The sequence below is a fragment of the Vidua chalybeata genome, chromosome 11, assembly GCF_026979565.1.
Source record: "Vidua chalybeata isolate OUT-0048 chromosome 11, bVidCha1 merged haplotype, whole genome shotgun sequence".
NCBI lineage: Eukaryota > Metazoa > Chordata > Aves > Passeriformes > Viduidae > Vidua > Vidua chalybeata.
In genome coordinates this window covers 4,950,720-4,966,400 of record NC_071540.1, presented here as the reverse complement: position 1 = coordinate 4,966,400, position 15,681 = coordinate 4,950,720, and the positions used below count along the sequence as shown (strand labels likewise).

At 50.6% G+C, this 15,681-nt stretch overlaps 1 pseudogene; it reads left to right on the top strand.

The window, feature by feature from the left end:
* The window catches only part of LOC128793757 (hydrocephalus-inducing protein homolog), a 69,751-nt pseudogene that overhangs the window by 23,046 nt on the left and 31,024 nt on the right, over positions 1–15,681 (top strand).

Genomic DNA, 15,681 nt, shown 5'->3' with positions numbered 1-15,681 from the left:
CTCAGAGCTAAACTGGGGTAAACCCTTGCAGGCAGCAATCACAGTGAGCAGCATGGGTGTGATGTCCCCGTTTGTTGGGTGGGGTGGGACATGGTTCCTAATTGCTAATCTCAAAGCAAGGCTCGGGTTTGCCTCCAGTTGAGTGGGCTCTGAGCTGTCACGTGCTCAGTCTGTTTGGCCCAAACCAAGAGCTGCCTTAAGGATCCTGCAGAGAGGAACTGCATTAGGGTGCTTTGCATCATGTTCTAGTTCCTGACTACATCCTCACTTTCTTTTGCTGTAGCTTCTTCTCAGTGACGACTCACTGTTTCTAGATCTTGAAAACGGTGGGAGTGTTGGCAGCCTTAACAGGGAATTTTACAGCTTGAATTCTCAGAGTAAATGTAAATGCTCGGTCTGGGTGCGCACTCATCTCTGAGAAATAACCGGCACTGGTTTGGGGCAGGTGAGGGAGCTCTTCCCCATCACAAAGAGAGAAACTTGCAGTGTACAGCAGGGCTAGGAGTGGGCATTTTCAAGGCTGCAGTCTGGAATCAGTGTCAAAGGGAACTAAGTGACGGTTAATTCCTCATGCAGCTTCTGGGTGAGCTGTAGTTCAGCTAATAAAGAGCTAAACTCCAATGACACTTTCATCCTACCAGGATATTCACACCAGGAGTCATGCCACAATTGGTGCCTAAATGGATATTTGTGTCCTTTCCTAGGCTTTCCCTACACCAAGAGCTTTCGCCTGACTAACACCTGCCCGGTGCCCGTGACGTTCAAGCTCCGCATGTTGGACGATGACACGCAGCCTGCTGTGAATAGCTGTGATCAAATACACAGCGACAGTGACCCATCCGGGACGGAGGGAATTCATTTTTTCCCGGAGCCAAGAGAGTTTACAATGAATCCCATGCAAGGGACCATCCTCCCCCAGGGACACCGGGATATCAAGGTATGGGAAGAGCCGAGCCACAGACGCTTCAGCACCAGGGCTGAAGCTTCACTGGAGTGTGGGAGGGCTTTAGCTCTGGTGCCAGCTTTGAGCATCGTGTGAGTGAGAGATCTGCACTGGTGTGAGGCCTCTGCTAGCTGGGTTCCTCGGGATGTTCCTCAAGGAGCACTGTTTTGTTTCCAAAATCTCATTTCTCCTCTCCCGGGGAGCAGAACAATTAGTGCAGGGATCTCCAGTGGAGACAAAAAAACTGCAGCCATGAACTGCCCAGCACCTGCTGGGCCACACTTTGCCCTCAGATTCCTGCTGTAAAGCTGAACTCATTCTGTTTAAGTCAGATTTCCTCTGCATCTATGTCATCGTAGACAGATGAAAAATTGGCCCCTTAATTTGAATGCAGTGGTGTGTAGAGCTTTAGTCTAATGTTTCAATTTGGCTGACCTATGCCCTGATAGCAAGGTGTGTTTATCAAATCTGATCTTGCCAGAAGGCTTTTGTTACTCTCAGAGACTGTGCTCTACACATGGACCAGGAGAAGAATTAAGGCAAAATCCTCCCTCAAGAGCTGGAGGATATCACACATGCGTAATGAGCTTTTGTAAGGAAGAATTTACTGCTCTTCTCTTCCACAGGTGACCATGTGTTCCAAAACCGTGATGGAATTCTGCCGGAAAATGCTGGTGGACCTGGAGGGTATTGGCGAGGGAGTGGCATCACTGACCATCACAGCCAGGTACCAGCCCTTCCCTGGCCTCCCCCAGCCACTGCCTTGCACAGGCTTTGCTGGCTGCAGCTCCCAAGGAGAAGTGCTGTTTAATGACCTCATGTTGTGCCCAGCTGGACATGAGAACAGCAGTGCTTGGACAGCAGCCTGTGGTGCAAAGCACCCCTGCTCCCAGCCCAGCACGGTCCTGGGCCCTTTTCTAAAGGGACCAGGAATGATATCATTTATTGGCCTGGTTTTTGGTGCTTGAGCTGGAACAAGTTTCCCGAGGGCCTCCTCTCCTTCTTCCTGCAAGAGGTGGAGTTGTGCTGGGTTGTGACCACCCTGCATTGGTTTGGGACACACCAAGCAGCCTGCTGAGGGTCAGGGTCTGCTTCTGTTAATGAGGGCACCTGGCAGTGGAGAAGTGGCTCACAGCAGAGTGGTGAGGGTAAGATCTTAGAAGGGGAAAACAGCCCTTGATGTGGCAGGTCAGCCCTAGTTTTTCTCCTTCCCTCTGCTTCCCATTTTGAGCTTTAATGTTCTCAGAGGTAAACCAAAAGTCGTTCTTGCTGCAGCAGAATTCCATGCTGCTCTGCTGCTGTGGGCATCAGTTTAATGACAAGAGGGATGCAGTTCCCTGGTGCTGTTCCCTGTCCCAGGCAGAGCCATCCAGTCAGTGCCTGGGCTGCCATTTTGTAAAGCAAGTGCAACTGGGGACAGTCAGTGCATGGACCTGTGGAGTGAAGGGACCGAGGGAGCTGTAGGACCTGGGAGGGGGTGATCACCCCCTCTGTAGGGCAGGGGGTGTCTCGTGCCCTCCAAGGCTGGGGCAAACAGCTGAGTTGTCAGGCAGGGCAACAGCACCGTGGGAGAGAAGGGAGTCATTTTTACTGAGACACTAGAGTCGTGTGTTCCTTGAGCCCTAGTGAGCACTGATCCTTGTTGGGAAGGCTCCCCCAGAGCTCACGGATCACTGGGACTGCTACAGGAGTCCTTGCAAGCCTTCTTGGGTTAAGGAGGGGCTGAGGCAGCTGTGGGACAAAGTGCTGTGCCTGGGGCACTTGGCAGCCTCTGGGTGCTGCTTCTCAGGGTTTGCCCCTCCTTGACAAGGCATGTTTGAGTGGGCAGACTTAGAAGGCAATTATCACTGCAGGGCTGTTAAATGTCCATTTGACAGTGACAAATGTGTTATGCTCCATTTCACAATCTTTGGGAGTAAACGTTCTCCATTCTCTCAGTATCTCTGATTCCCCTGGGGTCATCTCTTTGCCCAGGTGTCTCGTTCCTGAGCTGTACGTGTACCCTCAAATCCTGATGTATGGTAAATGCCAGCTGAAGGAGCCATATGAGAGGAAGTTCATCATTGGGAATACCACCGACCTTCCTGGCTGCTACAGGCTTATTCCCCAGGTTTGGCATCACATCCACCGCCTCCTCTCAAATATTTCTGAAGAGAAAAAAAGGTTTTAGGGGGGAAAAGGGTTTGGATAAGACCTTGCTGGTTTCTTTTCAGTCTTAAAGATCTGCTGAGAACAGGATCCTACCTGAATGTAAACTTTAGGATGCAGTTTAACCTCCTGAGGAAACAGTTTATGTTCTAGTCTTCAGGGTGTTTTCTTGTGGGAGATCTTAGAGGGTTGTGAAAAGCTGCTGCATCTACAGACACCAGTGCCTGTGCTGGCAGCCTCCTTGCAGGACCCCCTGAGAATGCTAAGCCTACAATTCTTGCATCTTGTTTGTGCCTTTTACCTTTGTCCTGGGGATTTTTAAAAAATGTGTGTAAGTTGCTGTTGCGGTGGGTGTTCAGGAGTCTAAAGTTTCTTCAGAGGTCCCTCTGAAGTTGCATTTGATTCTGTCCCTTCCAGAAACACGAGGAGGACTCTCCTGTGCTCTACTCCAGCCCCAAACCCTATGGGATTGTCCAGCCTCACAGCACTGTAGAGATTCCAGTTATAGTCAAAGTCCAAACACTGGGCGAGCATCGCACCAACGTTCTTGTCGGCGTGTTCGGGGATGAGAGAAACCCACGGGTGAGCGCAAGGGGAGATGTGTGCCTTTGTGCAACTGCTCCTGGCAGGGTGCAAAGGGTACAGGGATTCTTCCGGGGAAAACAGGCACAGGCTGCTGAGGAGAAGGACAGGAGGGATCGGTGGCACAAACAGCTCATGCCTTATAGGTGGTAATCTCAGTGTCTGACACAGAAGGTAGTTCATCTAAGCTGGAATCGAGGATGATTTTAGTTAATTATTCTTTAAAATGCTATTAACTTTGGAAACATCTGTTTTAAAATGTCATCTCTCTGAGCACAAAAGAGGATGTCAGAAGACTTCTGGGAACCTTGAGCTTTCTGTAAAAGAAGGGAAAGCTGGCATCTGAAGAGTAGTTGCAAGGATTTAAACTTCTATTAAAACATAAGGAAATGAGGATGCCAAATTCCCTGGATGGCATCAAACACTGAACCTGGGCCATTGTGGCACTGCATGTAAATCAGTCAACAGGAAGAACAGGCAATGCAGGCTGTGCCAGGGAGCCTGAAGTTTGACAAAACAGTTGCTTTCAACTATCACGCTGCTTCCCTTAAAGAGGACGGTTTCTCCCCACCTGAATAACCAGTTGTTTAACTGTCTTTCAACTAGAGATTTCTTGCAAAGCTCTTACCTTTGGGCCAATAATTTGTAGTTTGAAAGGTTCTCTTACCTTAATCCTTTTAAATATGGAGGTGAATATGTAATTTTCTTTTTCCCCAAAAGCCCAGCATTTCAGGTGGAGAGTGGCAGCTGTCCCTAAAGAAATAACTTGAGCACAGTTGAGCTGTTGTTGTAGATGTCGGCGAACCTAATGGGAAGAATGATGATGTCTAACTCTATTTCAGAAGGCTGAATGATTTCTTTATTATAATTATGTTATAATACATTAATATGCTATATAAAAGAGGATACTAAATACTACATGCTACTTTCTCTAACTATCATATCTAACTAACTCACAACTCGCGACCCTGTTCTCCAGAGCCCAGACAGGTGGATCCGATTGGCCATCAGGCCCAAACAATCCACCATGGTCCAACCAAGCGCTCACTCTGGGTAAACAATTCTCCAAACACATTCCACAAGAGAAAAACAAGGAACAGAAGTAGAAGTTGTTTTCTCTTTCATTTCTCTCTGTGCACCTCAATAGAAAATCCTGAGAGAGAGAGAAATGTGCTTGCCACAAGCTGTTTAAGCTTTTTTTAGATTTTCCTGTTGTGGTTTGTTTCGGTTTTTAAAAAATCTTTCTTGCCTGCTTCCTGGAACAGAGAATAGAACTACAGAGCTCTGGATGCCTGGCAAAAATCTGCCTAAGTGATCGCAAGATAGACTTTGGCGAGGTCCCATTATTACAGCCTACTTCACGAAGCCTTACCCTCTTGAACAATGGTCTCGTCCCTATAGACTTCAGGCTAGAGATCGTAAGTATCTGTGGGGCTGTTTTCCAGGGAAATTGACTGGTCAGTAGCAGCCATGACTTGGTTTTTACATGCAAGATTTCCATATTGCCCTGTGTGAGAGGAGGCAAGATACTCCAATACTCCATCTGAGCGAGGCAAGGGGAACCTGGCTCTGGAGTGGTGTTAGCTGGGGCATCCCTCAGTGAAGTCAGGTGCAGAGATGTTGGAGCAGAAATTAATCTGGATTGTGTTGACAAGTTCTCCCTTAATTTTATCCTTTGTCTTTAGCTGTGCGTGTCACATTTTGGAGCTCCAAGACCAAGAGAAACCTGTGGTCCTTTGCTCCCCAGAGAACGTGGATTTCCCTATGGTTCCCTGTTCCATCTACATTTGCTTTGTGCCAAACTGCTGTTAGTAGTAGAGAGCAGGGTGTGAGGTCTGTCCTCAGACTGCTCGTGAGGAGGCAATTTTCACACCTCCTGTGGCTCAAGCCAGCTGGGCTGTCCACACAAAGATGTGTGGGGGTTGTGCACCCCCACAGCCTGTGATCTCTGTGCCGTTGAAGAGCATCTTTGGGGACCAGCTGCAGAGAAAGGCTGTTTAATATTGGAGGCTGCATAGGGCAGAAGGAGCTGGGGCTGCTCCCCTGGCAGGAAGGGCTTGTAGGCTGGGCCTGGGCCTGGGGCTGGGTGGGATGTCTGCTGGAGGGGGAGATCTGTGAGAGGCCTGAGGTTTGTTCTTCTTCATGCTGGGTGTGTTGGACTTGTGGAGTTGGTTAAAACCTGATCCTAAGGACTTGTTTGTGGCCGTGGGTAAAGCGTCAGGCCGTGTGGGAGAGTCCAGCCACAGCCTCCTGGGCCAAGGAGGAGGGGTGTGAATTTTCATCTTGCTGCTTTTCCAGCTGTTTGGGGGATAAATGTTACCCTGAAGTGAGGGGGTTTTTCCAGGGCAGTTTTCCCTGACTCCACAATGGAATTTTGCTTCCAGCCTCTGCAGGGAGCAATGCACCTTAGCTGGGTGGTTGTGGTGTGTAAAGGATGGGTTTCACATGCTCCTAGCAGGGCCAGACCTGCAGAGCTGTGTCTGTACAGCTGTGCTGGTGCAAGGCCTTTCCTCCCTCCCCGGGACAGCTTCCAGCTCTCTTGCCCAATCCGTGAAGTCCATGAGAAACCAGAGAACAGGAGTTCTTGGGAAGAGTGGGCCATGCCCACGGAGCACACGTTGTCCAGTTTGCTTTCTGCTTCCTGCTTTCCTGCTCTGCTCTAACCATTTGGAGGTGACTTTTCCAAAGCAGAGGGCACTGGGACATCTCTCTACAGCTGATGATTGGTGGGAAGTGAGGGCTTCAGTCCTTGAGGGGATGTTGAGAAGCATTGATGGCCCCTTGGGAAAGAATAGTTTGGTGTTGGGGTTTTGCTCAACTGGTTTTGCAGAGATATTCTTCAGGCTCTCAGCAGTGTCCTCCAGCCATGTGGTTTCTGCAGTGGGATTTGAGCAGTCATGGCTTCCTCTGGCCTTGAGCCTTTGTGAGAAGCCAGGAGAGAGAAAGCAGCTTTCCTTGGCCCACACTCCAGAGAAAGACTGGGGAAGGCACACTCTCCTGAGGATAAGCATCCCTTGGGTTGGGCAAAAGTGGGTTAATTGGGTGAGTCCGTTAAAGGAGGGGAAAATGCAGGTTGTATGAGCTCTGCTGTTGCCCTGTACTGTAGCTTAACTTTAGGGAAATTAAGCCTTTAGGATTTTTGTCCTCCCCTCTTTGGTCTTTCTTTTCTCCTATCCCACAAGACACCAGGGTGGATGGTTTCCATCCTAAATGCATATTATGCTTGTCTTACAGAATCCCCCACCCCACTGCTTTGCCGTTGAGCCCAGAGAAGGAGTGATCCCTGCTAGGGGCAAGGTTCCTGTGACTGTCACAGCAGCCCCGGATGACACTCAGCTTTTTGCTGGCAATGTCCAGCTGTTCATTGGGAACAGCCTTTGGACCTCCTGTGCGGTGGAGGTTTTGGGCACTGGCACCACAATTGTCACAGACAAGCCATTAACCCCAGAGCTCAACTTGGGGTACCAATTCAGGTAGGAGATCTCTCCACTCCCACCTCTCCTCCTGTCTCAACATGGAGCAGTTTTGCTGTAGTCTGTCAGGCAAGATCTTGTTCAGTGCTCAAAGCCCTGACTCCTTCCTTGAAGGCAGAGGTTCCTTTAGAAACATGTGATGGCCAGTTGAGAGTTGTTAGACACTCTCAAAAGCCACTGACAGGGAAACCAGGTGCTAAATTGCCACTGAATTGTCTTTAGTTCTAATACATTGATGTCCTCACTTGATGAAGTAATGATCTCACAGGCTGCCCTGGAGCAAAAGGTTCCCAAAATGGTGCCCAGATGAGGCAGTCCCTCCGTGTGGCTGAGGGACCAAGGGAAGATGGCATCACATCCTTCCCCTTCCCCTCCAAATGGCACCTTCCAGGCAATCAGGGGCCCTGGGAACAAAGAGACAGGAGGGTGACAACCCTCACCTGAAGGCAGGAGCCCACAGAGCAGTTCCAGAGGCAGAGTTGCCAGCAGAGTTTGCAAAGTTTGCTTCCAAACAGTTTCTAATTGCAAAATGAAGTTTCTACAAATGACTACCAGTGCTGCAAAACCAAGGCTGCTACGAATGAGAGAGGCCCTGCTGACCTGGTTTCCTCTCCTGGAGCAGGCAGACAATTTTTGCCAGCTTGCTGGGGTCATCCAGAAACTGCCTCTGAGCCAGCTTTTAGACATGCCTGCAATCATAGCCCCACACACAAGGTCCCCAAGTGCAGGTCTCAGAGATTCAGTCACAGTTTCAGGCACAGATTAATACAAAATACAGCAACAGCATGAATCACCCCAGAACAAACATTTTGGGGGAAAACACCACGTCCTGTTAGCCTTGCCTGGAAAATGCTACATTACCACTATAAGCATATTTCTCTTTGCAATAATGACATCGGAAGGGCAGCTCATCAGACACCATTTCTGGTCCACATTAAGAGCTGGAAATGAAGACAGTCTCCAAGCTATTAACATCTCAGGTTGCTCACTGGGAGCAATCTGATGACCAGGGAAATAGCAATTCCCATACTATTTTCCATCCTGCCTTCTATTCTAGCCACCTTCCCTGTATTCGTCAGTTCAAGCTAACAAATAGAGGCAACCGTGTGGATTGGCTCTCGTGGAAAGCGAAATGCTACAGCCCACCTAAGGGGAAGGACCAGAGTGTCTCAGCCCTCAGCAGCCCCAAAGATGATTCCCAGAGCCCCAAACGTGCCGCCCCCGTGTTTGAGGTGGAGCTACCGACGGGGAAGCTGCAGCCAGGCGAGTCTGTGGACATGGTGCTGCGAGGCTTCTCCCGCATCCCGCAGGTGAGGTCCCCACCACGGGCTGAGCCTGGGGAACCATCAGATCCCCTCCCCTGGGCTTGTCCCACATCCCTTGACATTTGCCTGGGGAAATGAGGAGGGGCCTTCACAAAACTGGTTTAAGACCACACGTTTCTGTGGCAGCACCAGTTGCTTTCCCTGCTGGCCACCACCAGACCAGCTAAGACTTTACTGTGATTCCACAGCTACCAAAACCCAGTGCTGATCCCAAAGTAGGGGTGGAAGGAAATACTGCTCTTTTGGGGCAAGCAGTATTGCATGCTGAGTCAGCAAAGAAGGGCAGAGAAATAAGTTACACTTAGACTAGAAGCCCAAAAAGGAAGTGAATGAAACAAGTGCCAAGTGCTTTATCTGGGGTAAGCACGGAGTAAAACAAAAGCCATGTGAAGGGAGGGAGTTTCTCACAAGTGCCTTTTGTGGTTATTGGGGTGCAGTGTTACAGACAATTGAGCACAGAATAAATAAGCTGCATCACAGGAAGAAAAAGGGGCAGTGACTGTAACTGTGGCAGGAATAGGGCCCGTGGTGGGTGGTGGGTGCTGAGCCAATGCAGGGCATTTGCAGGGTGCCCTGCCACCACCCACTGCTGACAAGTGACTCTTGCATGCAGGAGGTGCAGGATTATGTGTTCTGTGAAGCTGCCATTGAGATACCCAGCCACAAAAAGAAGATAATAGAAACAATCATTACCTGCAAGTTCATTCACCCCTCTATAGAAGCATCAGCCAGTCAATTCTCTTTCCGGGTGGAGAAGGTAAGTCTCTGGATTGCATCCTGGCATTTAAGAGCATGGCTGAGGGGGCTGTGTGCTTGTGTTAAAGCCCCTCTTTACCCTTCCTGAGGCACTCTGTAAAGTGAGTGAAGATGCTTTTAGAGATGAGACTGGTATTTAACGTCCCCAAAGTAAAATTGCAGTTACAGCTGCACTGCCAAGGAGATGGTGGCACTTCCAGAGAAATGCCAGTTTCTCTGCTCACTGTAAAGGGAGGCTCTGAGGATCCTCCAAGGCCCGGTGATGTCTGTACACTGATGCTGTAGGGAAGCTGGGAAAAATGGACATTCCTGTGAATTCCTCAGGCTGACAAGGAAAAACCCATCATCTCCTGTGTCTCTTTGGCTTCTCTGCTGTTGGCATGGATGCTTTGTGGTATAGCTATATGGTACAGCTCTGTGCAGTTTCCTAAGCCTCAGCTGCTTGTAAGGACCCCCAGACATCCTGCAGCTGCAGTGCTGATAACACTGAGGCAGGGCAGATGTCCTTTAGTCTCTGGATTCCAACTCCAGCATCATCTTTCTGTCTCCTGCAAGTTGTCTGAAAAAGAGAAGATGGTTCATGATTTGGTTTCTGTAGTTTCAGGTGTCTCCTCTGGTTGCCAGGCTTCCACTGAAGTACAGAATCCCTGGAACAGGCAGTTCAGATGTAATTTAGAAGCTTTTCAGCTCTCCCTGATTCTGCCTGGCTTCTGCTCGATGCCACACACACAAACTGATTTATTGCATACTACGGCACAGCACCTGTTTGATATCAGTACATCCAGAAGTAGTTCCCCAAAGTCTCTGGTTTCTCTAAACCATGCAGGAAGCCCAGCACAATGCATAGACAGGAAAGAAGAGCCTGGGCTGATCATAGCTTTGAGACCACAGACACCTTGTCCCTGTAGCAGGGCTGCAGGACACATGCTGCAGGCAAACTGCTTTTTGAGGCTGCTAGAGCCAATAAGGTTGTGAGAAATGACTCTGTGCATGTGAAGATCATCTAGTGCTGTTCTGCCCAATAGAGAGACAAAACTGGAGGCAAATGGTCTGGATTCACTTTCTGCTTTAGATCTTTGTTCAAGCAGCCACCTCCTCTCAGGGGCCTGTTCCCTCATCTGTACGTGGGAGTGTTTCCCTGTCCTCCAGAGGATGCTGTGGTTTCTAAAGATGAGAAGCATCTGCTATAAAGAAAAACCTCCTGGAAGGGTAGAAACAAATAGAAAGGGTAAACAGAAATGTATGCACTTCTGGGGCTGAAAAATGTGAGATGCAGCAGAAGCAGAAGGAGGTCTGTGGCTGGCTGAGGCTGTTTTTCCTTCTCTCCTGTTTCCATAGAAACCCAGTGATGTCCTGACACTGCAGTACCAGCCTTTGGCTTTAAAAAACACCTGCCTGCTGCCACTGGACCTTATGCTGGACTTGGAGCAGCCATTCCTGGTCTGTGATGAGGACCAGAAGCCCCTCCCAGATGGCCAGGTGAGCATCCCTGGACTCCTGCAGTGGGGTCTGAAGAGGAGGGATGTGGTGGTGCCTTTCTGTTGGGAGCTCCTTGAGTCATGAAGTTTATTCTGCAGTATCAGCAGTGGGCTGGCCTGAGCTGCATCAGCAGAGCTGCTGAAGGAATCAAAATCTTATGTGAATTGAGAAGATCCATCCTGGCTTTAAGGCACAGGGAGAAGGGAGCAGGCAACTGGGTCTGGGCAAGCCATGCAGTAAAGGTGTCTCCTGGAAAGCATGCCAGCTCTCCAGCAGCCACCCCCTTGTATTGGGGCTGAGCACAGAAACGTGGGCCTGAGGGAATCCTGGACTAGACTGTGGTGCCTGCAGTCAGACCCCTGCTGATAAGAAATGAACTATGAACTGAGAAGCCCATGTTGGGGTCACACTTTGAGCATTTGCTGTTTCATGCTGTCAAGACCTTGGGACATCATGCCACAGGTGATTAATTACTGTTTGTGTCCTTGCAGCCTGTGACAGTGGGTGTAGGGGAGACCTGTCATCTCTACATCGCATTTGACCCAGCTTATAAACTGGATTTTAAGAGCTGGAAAATAGAGAAGGTTCTGAAGATAGACATGGTCAGGGGCCATCCTTTTGTGGAGCGTATCACCCTTCGGGGAGAAGTCCACTTCCCAAATCTCCGAATCCAGCCCGGCACCCTGGAGTTTGGCTGCATCGTGGCTGGCACTGAAGAAGTGCGTTCTCTGGAGATCACCAACCGCAGCCCACTTCCCGTCGAGTACCACTGGTCATTCCATTCGGACAGCCAGGTGAACAAGTTGAGGTATGTGCACCTTTGTCCTCTCCCTGAAGCTCTTCTTGCTGGTGTCCTGATTGTACTTGGCAAAGAACAAAGCTGTTGGCCTAGGATCTGACAAATAACGCTGACCAGCCGTGGTCAGGCTGGATGCTCAGGGAATAGGTTTTCCAGCAGTTTGGTGCTGCCTAGCCCCCATAGGGGTTTCTCCTGGGAAGGAAAGCTGGGGTGAAAGCTGCTTTCTCTGACCTCTGTGGCCTGAGGCAGTGTCCACCTTGATGAAGGGCTCCTAGTCCCAGCTCCCACAGTGCTGCTGGAGGCCCTTCTGGCCCCTCTGCTTTGGGATGGGTCCTCTCTGCAGGAGCTGCTCTCTGCTCCTTGCCTTCCTCCCTTGCACTGTGCTGCAGGATGCCCAGAAAGTCCCAAGACCAGAGAAAGAGACACTTAGTGCCTGGGCTGATGCTGAACATCTTGTTACCTTCCCTTTCCTTCTTTGCTGAGACAACTCCTTTAGTGCCAGGACAATTTCATTCCCAGGGGTCAGTGTTCAGTGGACACCTTGGATTCTTCACTCCCTTTTTTTTTGTGACACTTGTTACTCATTTTGACTTTTCCCCACTGCAACATGTCCCTTATGGGTTCTGAACTGCTTGGCAGCAGGACTTGCTCATCACATCATCTCCTATCCCTGCCTCCCAGAGAGTTTCTGCTTTAGAGTGAAAAATGTCATTGTCTGGGCATCGTGGTCCTGGGAAGTTGCCTCAAACCATTCATTCAACTAAAGACAGTGGGCTAGATGATTAGGGATCTCTCGGGGGCTATGATGAGAGAGCCCCTCATCCAGAAATGAAGCCCAGCCTTAGATAACAGGCTACATAGCAAAAGACAGTGATTCTTTGGGGAGCAGGTCATTACAGGCCCTGAATGCCTGTCTGGGAACGGAGCATCCAGGTCGGGTTTGACTGTGTGGGGAGCACTTGCAGCTCAGCAGGGTGACAGGCAGGCACGGCTTGACTGTGTCCCTCACGTGGCATTAGAAACACAAGCAGAGTTACCCTGAGCACCTGCTTCAATTTAAAATGGGGAATGTGACCTGAGTCCCCTGGGAGTGTTGGAAAATGTCAGCCAACCCCCCAGCAGTGTCAGGGAAACATTCCTGATAAATACCTGGTGGAGCTGCAGAGTTTCTGGCATTGGGCACTGGGGGGGTTGTGCTGGCTCGTCACTGGCTGGGTCTGCCCCTTGGTGCCTCAAATCTCACCTTTTTTCTTGCCTTCTCTGTCTTTTTCTCTCTCACTGTGCTTTTTGCATCCCCACAAGGTGTTAATCCCTGTCCTCTCTAGTTGCTCAATGCAATCAGTTGCAGTTGCTGCACTGCTGCTCCCTCAGTGTCATCCCTGGGCTGCCCTTAGAACAGACCTGCTCCAGCCTGGATTGGGAAGGGCTGGATTGAACCGTTTCTCAGGTCAACGTGCCAGCACCCACCCAGGGGCTGCATCCTGAGCAGGAGCTGCTCGTGCAGGCGTCCCTCCCTCCCTCTGCAGGTCCCTGTTCATAGTTATGTTGTTTTCCAGATATGAGCCTTACCCACCTAAATTCAAACCCCAACCACCAAAGGGGAAGAGAACCTATTTGGATTACCTGTCATCTCAATGGAGACAGTTCAAGATTGGAAGGGAGGAGGCAGACAGAGCCCTGAAAGAATTGCAGGATTTTAACCAATCTTTAGGAACAGAGGTAGATTTTCTTGTACACCTACTGCTTGTGTTGCCTCCCCAGCCTGCCACCAAGAAGCCATGCTCGTGCTGACCTCCCTTTTTGCTGCCCTGCTGTCCTGTGCCCTGACAGTGGGCTGGGCAGCAGGGCCAGTGGCTGGACATGGGGTGAGTGGGAGGGAGAAACAGGAGAGTTTTCCTTGGAGAAGCTCGCTCAGATCCTACGGGCCTGTGTTGAGTGTGGGATTTTTTGCCTTGTTTCCTTCACAATGTAAGATGAGGCTTTTAGCTGCAGCATCATGGTAAGACCTCCGGCTTCCTTCCCAGAGCAAGCTGTGATGAGTCCTGATCTCCATGTACCCTCTTCCCAGCCCAGCCAGACTACCTGTTTCCAGGTGTCTGCTTTCACCCGAGAGCTGGTATTGCACTGGTGGCCCTGAAGCTGTCTTATAACCTGAGACTTTGCAAAGTGGCTGTCTCTTCCTCCTAGCATAGAAAATGGCTTGTTTTTCAGGTGCAAATACAACTGCCTGAATCCCCTCGCTTCCCACGAGAGTTGGTGGGATTCAGGCACTCCGTGGACATGCCACACACTCCCCTCGAAGTGGAGAAGGTAAGAGGGAATCTGTCTCACTTGCCCATTGTCAGTGTGGCAAGCAGGGCTGTAGCTCCCAGTCCCACTGGTGGCCCTCAGCATTGGCCACAGAGGGGCCTCACGTCCCTCCAGGCCCATCACAAAGTGCTGCTGGAGCCACTGGTTGCTGGAGAGGCAGTGCAGGACATGTTGTAGGGCTGCCCAAGGACGCTGTGCAGCACCTGCGGAGGGCATTGCTCCCCCTGGAACTACCTGTTTCCAGGTGTCTGCTTTCACCCGAGAGCTGGTATTGCACTGGTGGCCCTGAAGCTGTCTTATAACCTGAGACTTTGCAAAGTGGCTGTCTCTTCCTCCTAGCATAGAAAATGGCTTGTTTTTCAGGTGCAAATACAACTGCCTGAACCCCCTCGCTTCCCACAAGAGTTGGTGGGATTCAGGCACTCCGTGGACATGCCACACACTCCCCTCGAAGTGGAGAAGGTAAGAGGGAATCTGTCTCACTTGCCCATTGTCAGTGTGGCAAGCAGGGCTGTAGCTCCCAGTCCCACTGGTGGCCCTCAGCATTGGCCACAGAGGGGCCTCACGTCCCTCCAGGCCCATCACAAAGTGCTGCTGGAGCCACTGGTTGCTGGAGAGGCAGTGCAGGACATGTTGTAGGGCTGCCCAAGGACGCTGTGCAGCACCTGCGGAGGGCATTGCTCCCCCTGGAACTCATCAGGTGGTCCATAGGAAATTTTTGCAGGAGCTTTTGCTGTAGCACCTTGAGAAAGCAGCATTTAAATCAGAGAGAGAGGGGAAGAGCCTCAGGAGTCAGATGAGCTGGGCCTTCGCTCAGCTCCAAGAGCTCTCGTTCTGAGTCTCCTCCTATTTTTTAACTGCTTTCTAAAAGCAGTTAAGAAATGCTTTTTAAAGGCAAGTTGTGCATCAGAGAGAATTTCTACTGCCAGGAGACATCCCAGTTCACTGTAATGTAATGTATTAATTAATGTGTTGACCTGTGAGTATGGGAGAAGATTTTCCCCATGGTCCCTCCACTGGTCAGTGGCATGGATGCAGGATGAGATCAGGGTGATTCTGGCTGTGTTTGGGGAATAGGCCCCTCCAGGTACAGCTGCACTTTGCTCCAAGATGCTCTTCTGCATCCATTTCCGTGCTCAACACCTCAATCTCTCCTGTCCTCCAGGCTTTCAGTATCGTGCCAGTGTCAGGTGTGCTGCAGCCGGGAGAGAGCCAGCAGGTCTCCTTCACCTTCTTTGGCCACCTCAACACCATCTGCAATGTCACGGCGCTGTGCCACGTGGAGGGAGGCCCCACCTACGAGGTGGTGGTGACCGGAGAGGCCTCACGTGTCAGCTACTCCCTGAGCTCCCGGGAGATCGACTGTGGCTCTCAGGTACCACACACATCCCCTGGCACAGCTCCTTCCTTGGGACCACGGCCAGCAGGCTCCTGCCCACCTTGGTCCAGGGCTCCCTTCCCTTCCCAGCCCCTTTGTTGGCTCTGGGGCTTGGAAGTACAACCTTTGAGGGACACATCTGGCATCCAAGCTGGTTTAAAATGGCCATCTCCAAGCCTCTCCAAAATGCTGGGAGTGCCTCTTTTTCAGGGTACCTAAGACTGCCTCCTGGGGCAGGCAGGGTCCCAGTGGGGGTGCTCTGAGGGGTGTGTCCCTGAGACGTCCCTCTGCTCATCCATGCCTAAAGCCTGACCTCCAAGGAAATGCTCTTGTCTAAAGCTCTTGCTTAATCCACACAACAGTCAAGGGAAGAAGTTGGGCTTCCAGTCACTAGATTTGGAGAGACTGTCCCAGAATAATCCCCAGTTCACTCTTGTCCAGCTGAAAGCCTGTCACCAGATGACACAAGGAAAAACGACGCACCACAG